This window comes from Halichoerus grypus, chromosome 6 (genome assembly GCF_964656455.1).
Source record: "Halichoerus grypus chromosome 6, mHalGry1.hap1.1, whole genome shotgun sequence".
NCBI classification, from domain to species: domain Eukaryota; kingdom Metazoa; phylum Chordata; class Mammalia; order Carnivora; family Phocidae; genus Halichoerus; species Halichoerus grypus.
This window is the reverse complement of record NC_135717.1, coordinates 146,643,508-146,660,058: the sequence shown is the minus strand read 5'-3', so window position 1 is coordinate 146,660,058 and position 16,551 is coordinate 146,643,508. Positions and strand designations below refer to the sequence as shown.

Genomic DNA, 16,551 nt, shown 5'->3' with positions numbered 1-16,551 from the left:
CCTATTGTCCTCAGCTAGACTTTTGCTTTTCTATGGGTAACCTGTTTTTCACTGGCTGTTTAAAGGAGGCTTTTTTAGTTTATTTACAATCTTTAGTATACATGTTTCATCACTTCTTTTTTTTTTCATGTTTCATCACTTCTTAATTTTAATATACAATGAATCCCCTTAACTAAAGACTCATTTTTGTTGAGTACTTGTTTTGTTATCATACCTTATAAAGTATTTTTTTCTTCCAAAATATGCATTAAGAGCCCATCTATGAAGAGGTCACTATGCTTCCACTAAAGATCCCTGTTTTAACAGGAACACATGACACTTCCAGAGGTTAGACCTAAGTTCCATGTCCTTTAGGAATCTGAGAATTCATATTAGGTATATAATGCATATTGTAATATTGGTGTCTGTTTTAGTATCCAGCAACATGTTTTCTTCTTTCTTTGTTTAACGGTGTCTTCACTGAAAGGCAACATAGAGAGTCTAAAAGGATACATTCTTAACATGGTGAATAAGTTAAGATCAGCGGGGAGTATATGTTGCTATTTTAATGAGATTATGTGTACATAATACCTATGGTCCTTTTAATGTAGTCATAGAACATTTGCATTTCATGTGCATTGTACTCATTTTTTAGGATTCAAATATTTATTGCAGTTAATACATAAATAAATTATATTTTTATTAAAAGTATGACTTCTATAGGTGTTTCACCAAAGAAAAATCCTAAGAAAAAGATTAAGAAAACACTAAAAATCACCTACTCAATAAAAATATCTAAAATAACTTTAGATGCATTTTGTTAAACATATGTAATGTGATTATATTTTACACATTTCTTTTGAATCCAAACTTTCATTTAAATAAATGTTTAAAGGAATGCAATTGCTAATGAAACTAACTGTTCTCAAGGATAGAGGAAAAAAATGTGATAATCCCAAACACGAATTCACAAAGGAATAATTTATGTATGTATTAGCATTTTGGGTGCCTTATTAGTGATTTTATTTATTTATTTATTTTTAAGATTTTATTTATTCATTTGAGACACAGAGATACAGAGAGAGAGAGAGAGCATGGGCAGGGAGAGAGGCAGAGAGAGAGGGAGAAGCAGGCTCCCTGCTGAGCCAGGAGCCCAAAGTGGGGCTCGATCCCAGGACCTTGGGATCATGACCTGAGCCGAAGGCAGACGCTTAACAATCTGAGCCACCCAGGCACCCCCTTATTAGTGATTTTAGTGGAACACTTCAAAAGGATTAATTGCTTTGGTTTGTACAAGTTCTTTATTTACCATCATTAAAAGGCCTGTTGAAGGAGGATTTTTATGATATAATGTGTCACTTACTAAAATTCTCTTTTTGGCAAACTGACAAAAAAGTATCTTAGATGTTATGCTGTCTAATTACACATGTCTTGAATCGAACAATTATTTCCAATTTGTTGGTCACAAGATATGAGGATGGAGAAGCTGAGTGAATCAGCTGTTTCTTCTTATTGCATGTGACCTATACCCAAGATAATGAACAAAGGATTTCAAAAATTTCAATATGTAATATTGATGCATATGCTGAAAATCAGACATGAGACTGCATTACCCTTTTCTGAAGGAAGATTTTGATAAATAATGAACAAATGCAGTCCCTTTGTCTAAATTAATTCATAATTAAGAATTATAAAATAATAATTATGTTGCATGGAAATTAATATTGGTTAAACTTTCATAATGTTGCATGTTGCTGTTATTGAGTTAAAATAAGTCATCCCATTTTATGCATAAAGTACATGGGTCATTGACAAATGATATTAGTTTAAATAAATATGTTGATGTTTCCAGGACAACATAATTACTATAATATAAATAATTAGACTGAAAATATTTTCCCTCTAAATTATGTGTTCAAAAAGTTCCTCATTTGGTGTTTGCTTTAGTTTCACAAATGTCTTTCTAATTCAGTATGAACATATCATATTTAGCATTTACTCTGCATATATCTTTTATTTATTTATTTTTAAGATTTATTTATTTACTTTGAGAGAGAGGGAAAATGTGTGCAGTGGGGGAGGAGTGGAGGGAGAGGGAGAGAATCTCCAGCAGACTCCGCCTGAGCACAGAGCCCGGTGTGGGGCTCCATTTCAGGTCCCTGAGATCATGACCTGAGCCAAAACCAAGAGTACAACACTCAACTGATTGAGCCACCCAGGTGCCCCTATTCCACATAAATCTTTTTTGAGTTAGTTCCCCAGTATGGGTTTTACTTCTAAAGATAAGAAAGAAGGAATTCAGTTGGGCTTGAGAAATTATTTGAATGGTCATATTTCAGGCTAGGACTCAGGGAAGCCTTTTTTCTAAACATAAAGCAGAATAGAAAGTCATGTGGGTAGAGCAAGAAAAATATTTGAGATTTTAAAATTAATACTAAAACCTGGGCAGAATAAGTAGAAGAGGAAAATAAATGGGAATTATAATTACATCTATTGTAAATCAAATCCATTGAATTTTAAATTTGTAAGATTGATTCATTAGGGCAAAATAGATTTAGCATCAGAAGATATGGGCACTCTCTGAGCTCTGCCATTTTTTTGTTCTAGAACCATTGGCAAATCATTCTCAGCCATTTTAAAGGAAATAAAATCTACTTCACACAAATATGGTAAGGGTTAAATGAGGTAACATATATTTAATAAAATGTCCATCTAATTTATTATAGATATTCAATGATTGCTAAGAGAATCTGAGAATTGAAAACCACTGCTTGAAGTTGAAGGAGGGAAACTAGAACTCTTTAGAGAGAGGTACAAGAAGGCCAAAAATACATTACGAGAAATAACTTCAGAACAGTGCAAGTGACTGTTTCTTCACAGAATGGGCTGCATTTTGAACTAGTGAGGCCATCGCTGGAAAGTTGTTTGTAAGAGTGGGGTGACAGCCTTGTAGAGATTATAGACATTAGACTGGAAGATCCTCAAGGTCCCCTACAGGCCTGAGATTCAATGGTTTATAAAAATGTTAGTCTGACTAATTTTCAGATAAACATTGCATTCTACCAGAAAGGAGCAATAGAGCACAATGTTTAAACATTGTGGCTCTCAAATACAAACTGGCTATGTTCATATTTGGATACAATCCCTTCATGATTGTATGAATTTATATTAATAATTATAAATATAAATTATATTAATAATAAATGAATTTGTATATAATTGTATGAAAATTCTATGACCCATCCAAGGTTTAGCTTTCCTATTCAATAGATGGTGATAATAATCACTATTTCAAATGGTGGATGTGAAGATAAAATGAAATAGTGTATGTTAAAGGCTTAACAGAGTGCCTAGAATGTAGTAAATGATCTCCATAATTATCAGTGTTTTATCATTATTAATCTATCAACTTGGTGGAACTGATAGGCCAAAGCTAACTCTATCTAAATCGCTATGTTAGAAACATAAGAAATCAATGTATAGAAATATATGACTATTTGAACAATGAGACAAGATCAAGCAATAAGTTGTTTGTAAAAAACTTAATACGTAAAATGTCATTCATATTAAACACCAGATAGTTGTCCAGGGACAGATAGCCTTTGTGATGCAGCCTTATCAGAATCATGCTCAATGGCTAGTTACCAAATCCATACCATAGCCTAAATTTACAAATATTTAAGTAGCTGGGCTATTAATGTTACAAACATTTTGGTGGATGGATCATCTATAACTTATTCAGTCGTATGACTGAATCTACAGGTTATCTAATAAATCTACAATCATTAATGCTAGTTATTGTAGCTCCATTTTCCTAAATATAGTTGGAAGCTTCTTTTCTCTCTTAGGCTCATCTAAAATATGGGAATTTTAGTCACTCATTCTAATTGATTAAAAAATACCTTATTTCTAAGATAAGGAACCCCTAAAAATAACTGTGGTATCTTGACTGACATTATTTTTAAAAAGAAGATCAAGTATTAAGAATATTAATTTGAATTTGCTATTCCCCAATTAGATGATTCCATAGGATCAGATAATCCATTAAGCAGTCTGTAAAGCCAGTTTAAGTTTCATTAACTAGAATCCCGTGTACTATAAATTTCAAGTTTATCAGGAAATGTGTTCTTTTTCCTAATTTTAAACTTTGAGCTATACCAAAGGCTGTAAGAATAAAACTCATAATAAAATTTTAACATAAGCATTCAATTTCAGAAATAATTAAAATGATGTGAATAATATAGCATTTTCCCTCCAGTGCTACCTAAAGGGAGAAATCTTAAAAAAAATTTAAAAAAAAGCTTCTGTCCTAAATTCTACAAATCCATAACTGAATGGGTAAAAAGTCTGAAAGAAAAGGGTCTTTATTGCAAAATCTTAAACTCGAGAAGTTTGAGAGTTGAATTTTAAACCTGCAGTTGGTTGTCTTCATTGTCTTGACTGTGAATGGAGGAAAGGGCAATCAGTAAACAGTGTATCCCTTTACCAAGTATGGCATAAAGGACCACAGGCGATACCTAGCATCACACTGGGAAGCAAATTGGTAGTCATTGGAGACTGCTGTGCTTTGGTGTGATATTCCCTGAGGCTAAAACCAATCAGCAGCCAGGCTATTCTGTACCCCATGAAGCCTCAGAGTGGTTTCCACGGGTAACCTCTTTGAGAACACATTTGAATAATCTAATTTGGAGTTTTAAAAGTGGGGAAAATGATGGGAAGATCACATGCTAACTGGCACCATTCCTTAAATTGCAATAGAAAGACTCTTACATCTGAAATAGTTTATGATGCATTTTTTAAAATAAAACCAATGTTGCATAACTATTTGGTGGAGCACAAATACAAAATTCATTTTCAGTGCTTTGCTCTTTTTCTAAAGATGAGTTTACTTCTTTCCTGAATATTTTTAAAGGTCACCTTTTCTTTTGAAATAATGGAGGGGGCCGTTACTGTTAATCACTATTAAACAGATTTCAGAAATTAAAAGACTGACCAGATTTACAAATTTTCATATATTAATTATGTATGGGAGTTAACTGTTTCTATTTCTGTAAGAAATATTTGTGGAATACATATTATGTGCTACTTATTATTCCTGATAAACATGGTCTTATCCTTCATAGAGTGCCTTTTTTTTTTTCAAAAGAATTGAAAAGGAAGTTATGTTGAGACCTTTAACAAAGCAATGTTTCTTCTCTTCAGAGAATACCTAGAGACAGTGTCCTTGAAAGGGGAAAAGTAAGCCAAATGTTTATGTTGTGTGAACCTGTTCAGACTACTAAATTGCCTGTTGAAAGATGACTACTTTTTTGAATTAATATATGTCTAAATAAATGCTTTGGAAGGAAGACTACTACATAAATTTAAATATTTAACCTTCTAGAAAAGTAGAATTTAGGAAATTGAAGGATACAACAAATAAGGTATCATTTAGTTCACTGAGCATCTGAGTCAGTGTTCTTTTGAACAGCATACTATTCATCCCTAGGAAATATAATTATTTATTCCTAAGAAATATATATCTTTGGTTCATGATTAATGATATAGGAACTTGGCTGATGGAGCATTTACTGGAGCAGAGGTGGGATGAAACAGTAGTCTGTGCAGATCCTGAGATTTGTGAGGGGCTATCAAAATAGGACAATATGGAGAAATCTAGATTATTAGGTAAAAGTCAGTGTTGGTTAGTAATACTAGGGACTGAAAGAGTAAAGGTTTCAGGACAGGTCCCTAGTCATAAAAATAATGGATCAAGCACAGCAATGACCAATTCTAAAGGAAAGGATTATTTCAATAAGCAGCTATGTAACTCAATAAGTATTACAAAAACAGTGCTAGCTCTACAATGTGTACTGTGTACAAAGAGAAAAACTAAAACAAATACATATGGCCTTTAATTTAGAAGAATCTGCCATAGAAGCATACAAAAAGAACCAAGCTACTGGGCCTAGGAGGCAAGGTGGAGGAATGATTGTGGACAGTGAAACAAACGTTGGGAATTAGGACTGAGGTGTCTTTTAAGAGCAAATTGGCAGTGGAGCTGATTTGATGCTGAAGTAGTAAGCCATGCGCTCATAGTCCTTAAATCTTTTCTTAAAGAAAAATGATTTTTATTAGATATTAGAACAGGTGTATGGAATTAGGGATTAAATAGGCAAGGGACTAGTTTCCAAAGGACATACTACATTACCTGCAGTGTCCTAGAGGCTAAGGAGAAAGTTGACTATTCACACTGGTGCTCACTCATACTCTAGTAATGGTGTGGTCTTCACTACAGCAAATTGCTTTCTATCCAAAAATAAAAATGGCACTTATCGCCAAGGTAGACTGTATGTAAACTTCACAAGGGGAGACATTTCTCACCAAGAGCATAATCTAAAATTGAAAAAGGTATTCTATGGAACCAAGTGCAAGTTGGTATATTTAATGCACTTGTCCCTTTGGATCATGATCAAGGCTAGATAACCAAAGAAGGGGGAGAAGAAAAACAATTTATTTGCTACCCTAATACCTATCTCTTTGTCTCTATCAAACTGGAGGAGAGTTTTATGTCTTTTACTTGGAACTTCCTTTTAATATTAATTAAGATTGCTCACATTGCTTTGATGTGATAGCTTCCATTATCAACTGTCAAAAACTGATTACCAGAATCATAAGTTAGTAAAGAGTTAAATGAGTAGTGGAAATGAAAATAAATATATGAATAAAAAGTCTGAAGCATGTGCCAAAGTCTTAAATCATTGGGAGTATTTCAGAGGCCAGGGGTGGATGATGTATGATTATATTTCTCTAAGAATGACAAACTTAAAATTCCAACATATTACTTGTGTTTTGTTTCATTTTTGTATAAGTTTAAATTATTGGTGAAATTAATTTTCTAGCAGTCATTAGTAAAATGAAAAAAATATTTAATACCAACAAAATGCACTATAAAATCATTTTATTTCCAGCACATTTTCTATGCCAATGAGAAATTACATTTTAATACTGTGTATTCTTATACTGAGAAAGAAACAAGATATGTTTAAATCTAGCTATTGAACATCTGTAATTCCTAGAAAGTCTAATATTACATATAATAGGATTATTAAATACTTAAAGATATAAAATTTCCTATTTTTGAGAAATAGTATGAAATTGTAAGTACAATGAAGCCACCTCTGTTTTAAATTAATGATCATTTTGTTGGCCATGGATTCTTTACTCTGACATTATAATTACCTCATACACAATGGTAATCTTGCTTTACTTTTGATCTTATAAAAAGATATAAATTAATTATTCTATTTTCAAATGTTTCAAATGCATTTCCTCAGTATTATTCTCCTAGAAATAAAGTTAATATTTTATAGAAAATAAAAACTATATCATACAGGGTCATGTTATCTTTATTAACTTTAATGAGGTTTAATTTGTATATAATCAAATTTACACATTTTAAGTAAACATTTTGATGAGGTTTAACCAGTTCATGAACCAGAGCAACCACCGTGATCTAGTTATAAAACTTTTCATCCCACCAGAAAGTTTTGTTGTATCCCCTTACAGACAATCACTGCCTTCTCTCCTGCCTTTGGACCAAGGAACCATCCATTTACTATCATACTAGATTAGATTTGCCTTTTCTAAAATATTATATAAGCTGGAATCCTTCAGTAAGTCCAGCTGTATTTTTTTTGCAAGTGGGTATCTAATGGGTCCAGTGCTATTTGTTAAAAAGAATATTCTATTCCCTGTTGAATTATCTTGGCACCCTCATAAAAAAAGTCAATTGAGTGTAACTTTAAGGGTTTATACTTGGAATCTCAATTATATTCCATTGATCCATATGTCTATCTCAATGCAAATACCATATCATCCTGATTATTGTATTTCTCCAGTAAGTTTTGAAATCATGTAACGTGAGTCTTCCAACATTGTTATTCTTTTTCAAGACTGTTTGCCTGTTCTGCATCCCTTGAATTTCTATGTAAATTTTAGGATCTGCTTGTCCACTTGTGGAAAAAAAGAAAAGAAAAAAAGCTGGTTAGGGTTTTGGTAGGAATTTCTTTATATCTTCTGATCAATTTGGAGAGTATTATCATCTTCACAATATTAAGTCTTCTGATCCATAAATGTGACATGTCTTTCCATTTCCATGTCTAAGATCCATACTTGGATCTTTTTAAATATCTTTCCCATGGTATTTTGTAGTTTTTAGTGTACTGTCTTGCAATAATTTTCTTAATTTTATTTCTAAGTATTTTATCCTTTTTGATGCTATTTGATGGAATATTTTCTTTTTTCTTATTTTGGATTCTTCTTTGCTAATGTATAAGATACAATTGATTCCTATAAATTGATCTTGTGTCTTGCTAATTTGCTGAACTTATTTTTGGGTTCTTATAATTTTTTGTGCATTTTGAGGAATTTTATATATACAAGATCATGTTTTCTGAAAATAGAGAACAGTTTTACTTCTTCTTCTTCATTCTTGATGCCTCTTATTTATTTTTTTTAGTTTAACAGACCTATCTAGAATTTTCAGTACAATGTTTAATAAACGCGGTGAGAGATGATATCTTTATCTTGTCCCTGATAATAGAGGGAAAGTGTTCAGTCTTTTAACATTAAATATGTTAGTTGTGGTTGTCTATTGACAACATTTATGAGGTTGAAGAAGTTTCCAACTGTGGAAGGCAGAGTAATTGCCCCCAAAGATGTCCACATTCTAATCTCCAAAAGTTTTGAATATGTGAATATGCCTTATTTCCTTTCATATCTGCCACAAGGATTTCCTTTATGTATCTTGTAGTGCAGGTCTGCTAGCAATGTATTCTCTCTGTTTTTGCTTAACTGTGATTGTCTTAATTATTCTGTCATGTTTAAAAGATAGTTTTTGTAGAAGTAGAATTCTTGGTTGATAGCTGTATCTTTCAGTACTTTGATTATATCATCTCACTGCTTTCTGGCTGCTATGGCTTATGATGAGCTATTAGCTTTTAATCATTTAAAATGTGATAGACAGAATAATGGTCCTCCAAAGATGTTCATATCCTAATATCTGTAATCCATGAATATGTTAGATTTTATAGGAAAGGGGAATTAAAAATGCAGATGAAATTAAGGTTGCTTATCAGCTGACATTGAGTCAAGGAGATTATCCAGAATTATCAGGGTGGGACTAATATGCTCATAAAGGTCCTTATCAGTAGAAGAGGGAGGCAGAAAACAGAGAGTCAGAGAGATGCAGAAGCATGAGAATGATTTGAGTTAATTTACTGGCTTTGAAGATGGAGGAAAGGTGCCATGACCCAAGGAGGAATGTAGGTAACCTTTAAAAATGAGAAGATATTTGCAAATGATATATCAGATAAAGGGCTAGTATCCAAAACCCAAAAAACAAATGATCCAATCAAGAAATGGGCAGAAGACATGAACAGACATTTTTCCAAAGAAGACTTCCAAATGGCCAACAGACACATGAAAAAAGTACTCAACATCACTTGGCATCAGGGAAATCCAAATCAAAACCTCAATGAGATACCACCTCACACCAGTCAGAATGGCTAAAATTAACAAGTCAGGAAACGACAGATGTTGGCGGGGATGCAGAGAAAGAGGAACCCTCCTACACTGTTGGTGGGAATGCAAGCTGGTGCAGCCACTCTGGAAAACAGTATGGAGGTTCCTCAAAAAGTTGAAAATAGAGCTACCGTATGACCCAGCAATTGCACTACTGGTATTTACTCCAAAGATACCAACGTAGGGATCCGAAGGGGTACGTGCACCCCGATGTTTATAGCAGCAATGTCCACAATAGCCAAACTATGGAAAGAGCCAAGATGTCCATTGACAGATGAATGGATAAAGAAGAGGTGGTATATATATACAATGGAATATTATGCAGCCATCAAAAGGAATGAAATCTTGCCATTTGTAATGACGTGGATGGAACTGGAGGGTGTTATGCTGAGCGAAATAAGCCAATCAGAGAAAGACATGTATCATATGACCTCACTGATATGAGGAATTCTTAATCTCAGGAAACAAACTGAGGGTTGCTGGAGTGGTGGGGGGTGGGAGGGATGGGGTGGCTGGGTGATAGACATTGGGGAGGGTATGTACATGGTGAGCACTGTAAATTGTGCAAGACTGTTGAATCACAGACCTGTACCTCTGAAGCAAATAATACATTATATGTTAAAAAAAAGAAGATAGTAGGAAGGGGAAAATGAAGGGTGGGAAATTGGAGGGGGAGACGAACCATGACAGACTATGGACTCTGAGAAATAAACTGAGGGTTCTAGAGGGGAGGAGGGTGGGGGGATGGGATAAGCCTGGTGATGGGTATTAAAGAGGGCATGTACTGAAGGGAGCACTGGGTGTTATAGGCAAACAATGAATCATGGAACACTACATCAAAAACTAATGATGTGGGGCACCTGGGTGGCTCAGTCGTTAAGCATCTGCCTTCGGCTCAGGTCATGATCCCAGGGTCCTGGGATCGAGCCCCGCATCAGGCTCCCTGCTCTGCAGGAAGCCTGCTTCTCCCTCTCCCACTCCCCCCTGCTTGTGTTCCCTCTCTCGCTGTGTCTCTCTCTGTCAAATAAATAAATAAAATCTTTAAAAAAAAAAAACAAAAAACTAATGATGTAATGTATGGTGATTAACATAATAATAAAAAAAATTGAAAAAGGCAAGGAAACATTCTCCCCTAGAGTCTTTAGAAGACATTCAGGCCTTTTGACAGCTTGATTTTAGCATGTGAGATTAATTTAAGATGTCTGACTTTTAAAAACATAAGATAATAGATTTGTGTCATTTTAAACCATTAAGTTTTACCAATTTTTTCTATAACAACAATAGGAAAATAATACGTTGTGGATCTCTTTATGCAGAGTGATTTATCTCTGTCTTTGTCTTGAGACCATTTAAATGCAATGAGTCTAGTTCTGGGATTCTTTGATTATATTCTACTCAAAGTTCTTTGAGCTTCTTTAATGTATAGGTTAACGATTTTAAATAAAATTTGGGAAGATTTCAGCCATTATATCTTCAGTTACTCTTTTTGCCTTTCTCTCTTCATCTGGGCCTCCATATCATATCTTACATTTGATAGTGTCCTACAGGTTGACAGACTGTTCACTTTTTCTCCCAGCCCCCGTGTTTTTTTCTTTTGAGCTTTCAATTCCTTAGCTGGGTAATCTCAATTAACTTCAAGTTCACGGATTCTTTTTTCTGTCACTTCAGATATGATCTTGAGCCCATCTAGGGATTTTTTTTCCATCTCTGTTATTGTACTTTTAAATCATAATTTCTATTTGGTTCCTTTTTATTTATAATTTTATGTCTTTATTGATATTCTTCAATTTGGTGAGATATTATTATCATATTTGCTTTTAGTATTTAAACTTAGTTTCCTTTAGTTATTTGAACATATTTTAAATAGCTTATGCAAAATCTTTTCTAGTAAGTCTAAAGTCTGATTTCTTCAGGGTTAGTTTCTATTGACTTTTTTTATGTGAATATGCCATATTTTCTTGTTTCTATGCATCTCTCTTTTTTTTTTTTTAATTTAAAGCTGGACTTTTAAAATAATATAATGTGGCAACTCTCAGGTAGAATTCCTCCTCCCCAGGTTTTATTGTTGTTACTGTCTGTTGTTGTTGTTGCTGGTTTTTTGTGGTGCTGGTGTTTGTTGCTGTTTATGTACTTACTGACTTTATTGACCTAATTCTGTTAAGTCTGTATTCTTTGTCCTATGTGCCCACAGAAGTCTCTGCTCAGTTATCATAGTGGGCAGCTAATAATTAGACAGAGATCCCCTTAAACGCCTTGAATCAGTAATTCTCCCAAACTTTACTACAGTGCTCTGTGTGTATGCGTTGATACACACCTTAGCACTTAGGCAGTTGACAGCTCTGCTTAAGTCTTCACTTTTTGTTTGCACTGCCTGCCTGTCATGTAATAACAGTTCTCGAGGGATTTGGTTTTTGGAGACTTCAAACCATTTATGCTCTCTCCAGTGAGTGCCAGGCTATTGCTTTTGTTGTTGGTTTTCAAATCTACTGTGAAGCTGGAGAGAGGGAAATGGGAATAGGACAAATTAAAATGCCAGAGAGCTCACCTATCTTCCCAATATTCTGCTATTTTTCTTGAGTAAAAGACTCCAAGAATCTGGTTCATTTTCAGGATTCTGAAAAAGTTGGTTTTTACCTTTTCTTCAGCATTAACATTGCTGCTATAAAGGAGGTCCTTATTCTACCATTCCACTAACACTACTCTAGGTTCATTTTTTTTTTTTTTTTTTGTCCCTAAAGATATTCAGTTGTTCTGGCATAATTTGTTCAACAATCCATTCTTTTTTCTACTCTGAGCACATTGGTTTAAAATCACTTGATTATACATGTGTGACTTTATGTCTGCGCTCTGTACTCTGTTCCATAAATCTGTATCCTAATGCCACTAATACCACACTGACCCAGGAGTCTCATGCTTTCTGCCAACATCCCATAACTGTGGCAGGCTAGCTAGTTAGCTTGCAAGTAGGGAAAATTTTCAGCTCATTTAGAGTTCATGACATAAAGAAGTCAATCTGAGCACATTACCTGGGTGTCTCCTTTGTAGAAGACCTACTTTTACTCTTATATTTAATATAATTTTGAATCATATGGTATGAATCAGTAGTAACTACTTGTTGTTACTTGCCATATTTGAAATCCGAATACTTCTAAATGGCTATCTTGTGATTTTTAAATAAAATGGTTGCTATTTTATTTCTTGTTTTTATAGTTAACCTTATTTCATAAGTATTACAATTTTATTGAGTTATTAAGGATATGGAGATACAAATAAGTATAGTATCACTTTAGTTGATATCTGTAAATTAATTTTCTGTTGAGAGAAGTAAGAATAAACATGAACAGCTAGCATACAGAGCATTATATGGCAAATGTTTCAAGGTTTAGCATCCCCAGTCAACTAAGTCAATTTTTAGGATTTTTAGGGTTCAATTTCTAGGAGGATTGTTTTAGTTGTTTTGCCCGAAGAACTAGTCATCTATTGGCATAATAATGCTGTATAACTAAAACTTTCTATGACTTTCAAAAACAAAGCTTCGTTTATCACTTACTCATTTATAAGTAGGCTGCAATCTGCCTCACCTAAGGGTTTAGATGGGCTTGGCACCAAATAGTGGGTACAGGTTTGCTTCCTGTATCTCTCATCTTCTTTGGACAAGTGACAAGCCAAATAATATCCTTCTAATGGTAAATTACAGGAAACTATAGAACAAGTCCATCCAACCACTCATCTCATTTTAAACTTTGGGTTGCCTCTCATCCACTAAAATCCCATTGGGTAAAACAAGTCAAATGTCTAAGCCTCAAATCAAAGCACTTAAAAGTATACTTTACCTAGCATGAAGTCAAAGAAAGGTCATGTAACAAAGCTCAATGTTTATGGTCTGGGAAATATATCCTTGCCATGGAGGTATGTGTGTGTGTGGCATGAGGCTAAGGAGTGGATATTAACTGAACAATAATAGGACACACACTATCTCAGTAGCAGAATCTGTACTATATTTTTTCAGACAAGATTTACTGGATCAAATAGTATTCCTTCCAAAACTCAGAGGGATTATTTAATCTCAGTATTTTATAAAAAACAAAAAAGGGTTTTGTTGAAACTAAGTGTAAATATATAGTTTGCTATAATAGTAATTTTAAAAAGAGAACTTGTAATGTAGCAGACATTGTGTATTGGCCAGCCAACCACCAAGACAGTTTCATTTCTTTGTATTCCTCTAATTTCCCATCTCTCAAGCTTCTTTTTTTTTAAAGGATGTCTGTATTATACAGTACTGACCCATTTTGGAATAATAGCTATTAAAAAACTTAAGAAGAAAGCTTTACCCGTTTTCCTTAGCTATACCTTTTCTTTCTCCCTTTATCCAACTCAAAGGTCATCCTTGAGAAATAAATAACCATTTTTCAACCAGGACGTTGAAAACTGAGTGCGTGGGTGCCTGGGTGGCTCAGATGGTTGAGCATTTGCCTTCAGCACAGGTCACGATCTCTGGGTCCTGGGATTGAGCCCCAGGTCTGGCTCCTGGCTCAGCAGGGAGCCTGCTTCTCCCTCTGCCTGTACCCACTGCTCGCTTGCTCTCTCTCTCTCTCAAATGAATAAATAAAATCTTAAAAAAAAAAAGAAAACTGAATGTGAAAGACGATTGAGCTAAAATAAGAAGAGTCTGAAAATTAATGATATTTTGGAGCTACTGGACTATAATTCTGAACTTTCTGGTACATAAGAAATGTATATATCTGTGTGGTTAAGCCACTGAAAATTGGGCTTTGTATTACTTGTAGCCTAATATAGTTGTATGTAGTGAACTACAAGTCAAAATCAGCATGTTTTTATTATAATATCAAATTATTTTCAATAAATAATTGGCGTTAGGGTGTTTGTACTATTATCTACTTCTCTTTCCTAAGTGATTGTTATAAAATGCTCTAATGTTTGAATTCTTCAGTTTTAGCTGATTCTGGTCTGAGAGTCACAATACATTCTGTACTTCAGTCAGATCCCCTTTCAGAAATTCCCAATCTCTGCCAATAATTGCTTGTCCTCTTTCATCTCCAAGGCTTTAAAAATAATATTTATATGCACATTTATTTTTTTCCTAACTCCAAATGGCACCATAATATAATATCCTAATGAGTTCTCTAGAAGTACATTGAATATAGACATTTTATAGCACTTAATGAGTTTGAGCTGCAGAGGCTCTTCTGCAGTGCCGGCTTACAGTACATCTTTTTTAATTTTTTTTTTTAATTTGAGTATAGTTGACACACAATGTTACATTAATTTCAAGTGTACAACATTGTGACTCAACTTCTTTATACATTATGGTATGCTCGCCAGAACAAAACAGAGCAAAATTGTAATTTACCTATATTTTCCTGTAGGGTTATCTTTTTATTAACATCTAGCATGTAACAGTACATTCCTCTTGACAGGAAGAGTGACTCCATTTGAGGTGTGACTTGTAAATGAATTCCCACTGAATTGCATCATGACAACTGTAATGGAGGCTGCTAGTACCTTCTTTCTAAAATAGTAAATGTCCTGATCCTTTGCTGGATACATGATTATTCACAATGAAGATTATATCTACTAAATTTCCTTGAAGTTAGATGTCACTGTGTGGCTTATTTCTGGTCAGTATTTAGGGGCAAGTGATTTGTCAAACATCCTGGATATGTCAGGACACCTGGTTGGCTCAGTTGGTAGAGCACGTGACCTTGGATCTCTGGGTCGTGAGTTCAAGCCCCACATTGGGTATGGAGTCTACTTAAAACAGAACAAAACAAAAACCAAAATATCTTGGATATGTCATTGACAAGAAGTGACCATGGCATTTTCATTTTTCTTTTTCTTTTTCTTTCTTCTTTTTGCTTGAAATCTGGATTTTTATGAGCAGAGCCCCACCTTGGATCATTTGTATAAGGGTTTCTCCCTAGGGATAATAAAACAGGAAGCTGGAAGGGGTCTGAGTCTGAAAAGACATTAGGCTGCCTTACTACACCTGAATTACATATATGTGAAATTTAACATGATAGAGAAATACATCCCTTCCTTGCATAATCCAAGGTTATCTCTAGTACATTCAAATGAACCTATATTATAATTAAGGCAAAGACCTTTACTGATTTTCCTTAACATTATTAAAAATGTAATAGCTACAAAACTGACAAGGTATGTTTAATCATTTAACATCCCTTATTTTGTGCTCTATGATTGCTGTTACAGATATTCTGTGGGAAACAAAATGCATTTTTCAGGGAAAGAAAAGTGGCGCTTCTGGAAATATGGCACTGGAACTAGCTGTGGTTTATATAAGAACAGAATTTTGGGTAGACCCGAGATCTGGTCTTACTTAACATTTCCTAATCATCTTTGGATATTGGACGTTAAATTCAACCTGGTGTATGGAGTTTTCTTGGTAATGTGTTGGGGCTTTATTTACCATTGCCTGCATTGACAAAGGTAATGATGTGAAAGCTCTAGTACGTGCAAACTATCTTACATAATTTATTATGACTTGTATTTGCTTGCATCAAGCCAGAAGGCAAACATGTAGCCAGAATTTTGTTTCTCTAAACAATTGAGAGTAGCCACAGGCAATAAATATTCTCTAGGAAGGACCCAGAATTTGTTTCTCTAAGAATTTGATATAAACCCCATTCCCAGTCAAACATTATCAGTGGTAGATGCTTAATCCATAGTGAGAACTGGAAAGCTAAGTGGGGCATACATTGAATTGTCCACTCTTCTGTGTTTTTTATACAGATAAGACATGATGTCCTTTAATTAACAAAATTAGATTATTGCCCTATGTATGTATTATCCTTCTTTTAACACCCCATACTGTAGGGAAAAGTGATGTATCCTAATAATTAAAAGATTATACTCTGAACTTAGATTGTATTTTTATACAGGCTTCCCCATGTATAAGCCTTGTGAAAAAAAGTCCACTGTCCTTATTCCTCAATTTAACTTTTATTGATAGGGAGCCTGGGTGGCTCA

At 34.1% G+C, this 16,551-nt stretch overlaps 1 protein-coding gene and 1 non-coding gene across 12 annotated transcripts in view; both read left to right on the top strand.

The window, feature by feature from the left end:
- MGAT4C (MGAT4 family member C) overlaps positions 1–16,551 on the top strand; it is a 725,092-nt gene that overhangs the window by 247,821 nt on the left and 460,720 nt on the right. The gene's annotated exons all lie outside the window — the stretch shown is intronic.
- On the top strand, positions 15,234–15,306 carry TRNAQ-UUG (transfer RNA glutamine (anticodon UUG)). Its single transcript has one exon. It is a non-coding gene; the product is annotated as a tRNA-Gln (tRNA).